Source organism: Sitodiplosis mosellana, unplaced genomic scaffold, assembly GCF_009176505.1.
Source record: "Sitodiplosis mosellana isolate CC-2019 unplaced genomic scaffold, AAFC_SMos_1.0 Smas_scaffold_6398, whole genome shotgun sequence".
Taxonomy (NCBI): domain Eukaryota; kingdom Metazoa; phylum Arthropoda; class Insecta; order Diptera; family Cecidomyiidae; genus Sitodiplosis; species Sitodiplosis mosellana.
The window spans coordinates 1-6,784 of record NW_022601629.1 but is presented as its reverse complement, the minus strand read 5'-3'; the positions used below and the strand labels follow the sequence as shown (position 1 = coordinate 6,784).

General features: G+C 31.0%; 1 long non-coding RNA gene across 1 annotated transcript; it reads right to left on the bottom strand.

The window, feature by feature from the left end:
- Window positions 1-1,939: 1,939 nt before the first annotated feature.
- LOC129579673 (uncharacterized) lies at window positions 1,940-6,631 on the bottom strand. The gene is made up of 3 exons (XR_008689273.1): window positions 6,481-6,631; window positions 3,473-3,505; window positions 1,940-2,600 (listed from the first exon to the last, which is right to left on the bottom strand). It is a non-coding gene; the product is annotated as an uncharacterized LOC129579673 (long non-coding RNA).
- Between the last annotated feature and the right edge of the window lie 153 nt (window positions 6,632-6,784).

Here is a 6,784-nt window from a genome sequence, read left to right as displayed (position 1 = left end):
CTGTCAGATGATTTGGTTGACAGAAGAATTTTCGGTGTACCCGATGCAATAATGTAAGTTAAAAAGAAGTTACGGATTGTTTGTAAAATGAAATCTATTGGTAAAAAATTTCTGAATTATTGAATTCAAATGTTGATTTTTGAGAAATGTTTGAAAATTCAATTAGATTATTCACAATTGAAGAGCCAGCTCACAAAATCTGACAAACATTATAATAAAAAATTTAAAACGAAGACAATTACATCCCATTATGAACAAAGACGACAAAGGTAACACCAGCAAAGAATATGCCATGACCAAACACAATGATATCACACACACAAACATAAGGTGAACTCGCTCTCGCTTGTTATGTGACTTATACACAGTTGCACACGCACGCACACAATCGCAGCGTACGTAGCGATTGGGAAATACCATAGAAAAGGATGACTTATGTACGATTACAGATACCGAATCCATCGATAGGAGGCATTGCTATAAATGAGTGATTTTTACAAAAGGTGGGTTACAGCAATTTGTTGATCCTCGCAAATTCCAAGGCATTTGTCAAGTTCTTATTTCTTCAAACGTATTTTACATCAATCAACGACAAACAGTTGACAATGGATGATTATATTGCTGCTCAATATACATTACCTTAGCCGTGTGAGGCATCATTCTTATCATACGAGAGAAGAAAACAGAGTTCGTCATTTAATCTGTTTAACATGTGTCGATCTGTTCTCCTCTTATTTTTTCCAACTTTTCATTGACTTTCTACTCACACATCGTATCATTTCAAAATTGGATTGTTAAATGCATCAATATGAACAAAAAGGCGACTTAAAATATTTAATAAATTTTTTTATAATTATTCTACGATCGAAATATTTGATTCTTGTCATTATTACTGCTTTGTATTTGTTGTTTCATTTTTTCCGTCCTGTTTTTTAATAAATGTTTATGATATATGTATGTGAAGTACACAATTATCTCGTAAATTGTAGCACTATCAATTGTATTTTTTCGGTTTTGTTCGTTCGTTCGTTTGTTTCGTGGGGGGAAGGAAATCGTGCATAGGCTATGCCTATTGTCTTAATCGCACACCTAAATAGATTATACATCAAAAATGCAAAAACGATTTAGATGCATTTTCGACATCATTTTTATTGTATTGATTTTTCTCATTGTTTGCTGTGTTAGCTAAAAAAAATCGGTTAAATTGTCTCGAATTGTTTTCATTTGGTTTATATTCGAATCGTCCTTAATGGATAGTATAATATCGCCGGTGCTGAGCAGTTCACCGCCGGATTCATTCCATGTACATCTCGAACTCATCTCTCGGTGTGGTGGGGTTTTATGAGGTCAAAATGAACACAAAAAAATCGAATAACTCTACAATTTTATGTTGTGCTATAAAAAATCAAATAACAATCTCTACAATGGACCAATTTGAGAAGAGTAAAAAAAGGTGAACTAAATGGATAATAAAATGCAAACTCAAGTTTCTATTCATTTTTGTTTTCTTCTCTTTGTTCGATTTAATTGTTGTTATGAAAAAAAGAAAAAGAAAATTCTTTTATTAAATTTGTCTAGATTTTGTCACTTTCGCTTATCGAAATATACAGAATTGGGATCCAAAACATAAGTTTGAAATGAAACCGAAATAATAAAAAAAACAAAACACATTTCTCGAATAAGTAATGTTTGCCATAAAACATCCCGGCTTTGTTTCTGTACCTCTCTGTGTATGGATGTGGCTGTGTGTCTCTGTGTATTTAGCTGTGGCCAATATATCTCGTTCAACTTCGACGACCATCGCCGTGGGCCCGAATCATTTCGAGAACAGGGCAGCGCGGGGACAAATAAACAAATTCAAAGGCGTCTCTGCCCCTTTGGTGTGTATGCTATCTCCATACAATATGTGCTCATATTCAAAACAGGTTGTCGGTTGTCGTTTTATTCTATTTGTTTAAATTTCATTTTCTGTTCAATTTTATTTTGCATCATGTTGTTTTTGTTGGTTTTTTTTTTTAATAAATTTCATAATTCAATTTTTATTATAATATAATTTTTTTCTTTTTCATATATGTACTTTTCCACACTTAAACCTTATTCAATTAATTGTTTTTTTTTTATTTAATTTTTTTTTCTTGTTTATTTATTTTTTAGATTATCAATAGCATTTTTCATTTTTCTTCTCGTGTACTGTGGTTAAACTGTTATTTATAATTACTGTGAAAAAATGTCCAGCTCATATCTTGAATTCTTGTTGTTTATTTATTAACTTTTGCATCTCATTCATCATTATACTCAATGTAAATTTTTCTTTTATTAATTTTTTTTAGCTTAATTTCGAAAAAAAAAACTATATCAAGTAAATGTTTTCTCATTAATTCAAGATTTTCTGCAAATTTTTGTTTATCTTGTTCTCATTTTTTACTTTGTTGTTTACTTCATTTTTTTCTCGATTATGTGTGTGTGTGTGTGTGTGTTTGTTGTGTAGGTTTAGATGAATCTTAGTTCTGTGCGGTCCAGTATGATGGAGAATAGCCTTGCTTAGTACTGGATTTACCCTGGCTACTGGCCTGCTGTCTTTGGCCGGCATTATTTGAATCCTGCGATGGAAATAAAAAAAGAAACGTGTAATTAGTGAAAAATGAATTTTGGTTTTGGTTCACATCTTATTTTCTATAGAAATATATGGCATGTTTGTATGGGTATGTGACACATGAAACGAATTTTAGTTTAGTTTGTGATTATTTTTTAACTTTGATTTGTCAGTCATGCTTTTCGGGTATATAAAGAACAATTCTCAATGTTGAGAATTTCTCACTGTGAGAATCGATTCATTTTTTTTTCTTCTCAATTCTTTGGACTTTTTCAAATCTATGAACAATCGACACTGGTTTTAATTTTGGAAATATTCATACATGTATATTTAGACATGAACAAAGGTTTACGAAGAACGAAATAAACGTCATGATTTGCATTACATGTTCGTATTTTCACAAGGAAAACTCATGAGAACTACACATACAGCAAAATACGATGTAATGTTATTCAAACACAGAATACTGGTTTTGGTGTGTTTGTCGAACAAAAGTGTTAATGTCCTAAATTAAATGTGATTAATTAGCAAAGCAGGTTAATGGGGAGGGGGAAAAGTATATGCAAAGCAATAGTGTTTGAAACGCTGAACGATAGACGATTCGATAATAATAATAAAAGAACAAATTCTACATATGGATTGAGAGAAACAGTCTAAATTCCGGGATATAAGAAGAACATTCAAGAACAAGTAAGAGCAATGAACTGTTGCTCTTTCCAATAATAACAATTAGCAAGAAGGAAGAAAAAATCATGCAAAAAAGTTTCTAAATACACGAAAATAAGGAAATGCATGGAAAAATGATAAAATTATAATGAACGGAAAATTTAACGAAAAACCAACAAAAATAAAAAGAAAATAAAAAACCAAAGAACTGACCCTTTTTGTTGAGTTATAGACGCGACCGTCCATCTAAGGATGAACAAAAAAAATGTAAACCAAAAACAATAAACATTTGCATGCAAAATAAAGTATTTTTTTTGTTCGGTTCTTCTGAATTGTATGACATTTTTCATTCTGAATTTGAACATAAACATTGTTTCTAGATTTGCTTGTTTTTGTTTGGTTTCCTTATTCGTAATTTGAAACTTGTATGTGGTTGTTTTTCGAACGGTTTCTAAATATTTTTTCTATTTCTTTCTCCCACTCTCGCTCTAAATCACTTTAAGCTTAACAGTTGACAGTACATTCAAAAACATTTTATTTATGTAAGTTTTCTTCGTATTTCTATTGAATAATAATAACAACAACAACAACAAAAGAAGAAGAGAAGAATCATCGTCCTACTTAAGCAGAGGTAAAAGTGAACATTAGGTGCAAATTCAATACGAACAAAAATGACAAAAAGAGAAACAAAGATTTAAGTGGTCTATAGATAAGAGTAAATTGGTTTTGCTTTAAATAACAAAAAATTGATAGTGCGTAGTAACCAGTCGCAAGGAAAAAAAACACTACGTCTAAATTTCAAGTTACAGCTAACTATTGCATATCAAATAGGTTTAAGCACAATATTTAAATAGGAAATAGAGTAAATAATGTGACCAGATACGAAATACAGAAAAAAAATCAAATAAAAAAACGGATTAAGAACAAGTAGAGAACCATCTCGATTACCATTGTTTGTATGTGTGTCATGCACTGTCAATAGGCAATTTCAAACAATAAACTAAGTTTGCTTATATAATTCAATGTCCCCGCGCTAAACGAACCATTTCAGGCGAATATAGAAACAACAACGACTAAGAGAAACAACAAAAAAAGAAAATCCCTGCTTTGGGTGAATAACATTACACTTGATTGGCTCGAATGCTTTCTCATTTACTTTTCAATGCAAAGCATTTTTATTTGAATTCTTTTTTTCTTCTTTTGATTTGGTCGTTTATAATTGTGTCTCAGTATGTGTGTGTTTGTCTGTGTATATGGTATGTACGTATTACTTCAGCTCCCAAAGATCAACAACATCGTTTGTTACTTGCTTTTTTTCGTCTATCGTTTTATAAACGTAAAATTAATTTGCAATGCTTAAATTACATATCGTCTATATTCGATTGAGCTGAAATGAATTCAATGTGTGTCTTGTGTGTATTTGTGTGTGTGTGTGTGATTTTCTTCGGATAATTTTTCGTTGTTTTTTTTTTACAGAATTCCTTTATTTCGGTCCATTTTGTATCTTCGGCGATTTTGCTTCATGCATTTAAATGCACCGATTTGGTATAAATGATAGGTACTTATTTGTTTTCCCAAAAAAAAAACACTTATTTTCCGACAAAATTTACAATCTCAATGTTTCACTCTGTGTGTGTTTTCTTTCTCATTCGGTTTCATTAAACAAGTTTCAATATTTGCAAACGCCTAAACACGGCTGTTTTCGGAGGCACTTTCGCATCGCCGATTTATTTGGTAGCTTCGTTTCGTTGCTTGGTCTGCGACACATTATTTTATTCAATTTTTTGTTTCTTCTTCTCTGTTTTTAATTTATTTTTGGATTTTATCTGCTTACTAGTATTCTTCATTCATAAATTATTGATTTTTAATGCTCTTTTTCTTTGAGAAAAAAACAAAAATGAAACAAAAGAGGTACGTGTGTGTGTGTCGAAAAATTCGAGGAATTAAAACTATTGCATTAATTTTAAGTGAAAATTATATCAGTTGTCGTTTTAAAAGAAATAATCCTAAAAAAACAATAAAAAAAAGAAAAAAAAAATACGTTTTGATTACTCATTTGAAAATATATCAAATATCCGGAGAAGGGATTTGGTTGAATGAAATTAGCAACTTAAAGTAACGAGAAAAAAAAAAAGAAAAATTAATAGGCAAAAAAACGGGTTCTGTGAGATGTGTGATTGAATCGAAAAATTAAAATCACGAAGATTAAACGAAAAAGAGACTACGACACGAACACGAAATTTTTCTTTGTTCAATTGGCATCAAAACATCGACAGCCTGTCTCACAAGCCAACGAAAGTGATGCAGACAAATAGAAAATTCTTCGTGTCTTGTAAATATATGTGCTTGTACACGCGCATAGCGACAAAGAAATCCTAATCCTTCATGATAGTACATTTTGACTGATAAAAAAAACGCATTTCCAAAGATCGAAAAATATTACAACAACTTTAAGTCAGAATGTTTCTCTTTCACGAAATATAATAAAAACCTTCACCAATTAACAAACTAAAATCGATGTTTGGAAATAAATTGTCCGAAAAAAAATGTAATATTTGATTAAGCATTAATTCACATGCAAATTGGAATTTCAATTATTTTGCAAAAATGCATAAGAACAGGAAAAAACGTGGTTAAAAAGTAAAATGCTACTCTACATGAGATAAATTCGTTCACAGGTAAAGAAAATCAAAAATTCGAACAAGTCAAAATCTGATCAATGGACGAAACGATCTACGCTACAATTTGATAATTTTCATCACAAAAAAAAATATGCTCATAATTAACACGTTTGTCATTCACAAAAATTCATATAATGCTGTATGAGATCTCCCTTTTGCACTTATTCCAACAAATCTTTTTGTGGAAAAATCAATAATCGCGAACATTGTTTGCATTTTCAACTCTGCTCAACAAAATTGATCTCGATGAATACTCGGTTCTCTTATATGGTTTTTTCTTTGTGTGTGTGTGCTAGATTCAGTTCATTGTGATTCTAACTTGAATTTCGATTTCACAGTGATATTCATTAATTCGAAATATCAGCAATTAATCAAAATAATAATTTCAAATCAAAAAAAAAAAAAAATTAAAACAAAAAAAACGAATTTAATTTATGAATGAAACTAAAAGACCGGAGAGAATCTTATGGCTATGAGTTATAACAGAGATTATGGTTTCTCTTCGAGATCGAGAGTACATTAGAATTGGCAATGGCTTACCTGATGAATTTGTTGATGCATGTTCATGTTATGCAGAGCAGCTGGCATAGCTTGAATGTAAAGTTGTTGTGCACCGTATTGAGATGTGGCTCCGGCGGTTTGTCCAAACGGCGGAGGTGTATTACTATGGAACGAACCTTTTTCGTAAGACTAGAAGTAAACAACAAATATGGCATTAGTTGAGTATGAAATTTGTGTTGGGATGAGGTAAATCGAGGTAGGAATTATTTAAGAGGTGTAATGTTCAATTTGAAGGGAAAAAAAACCCAAAATGAACGGTGACTCATGCATTGTACTCACATTG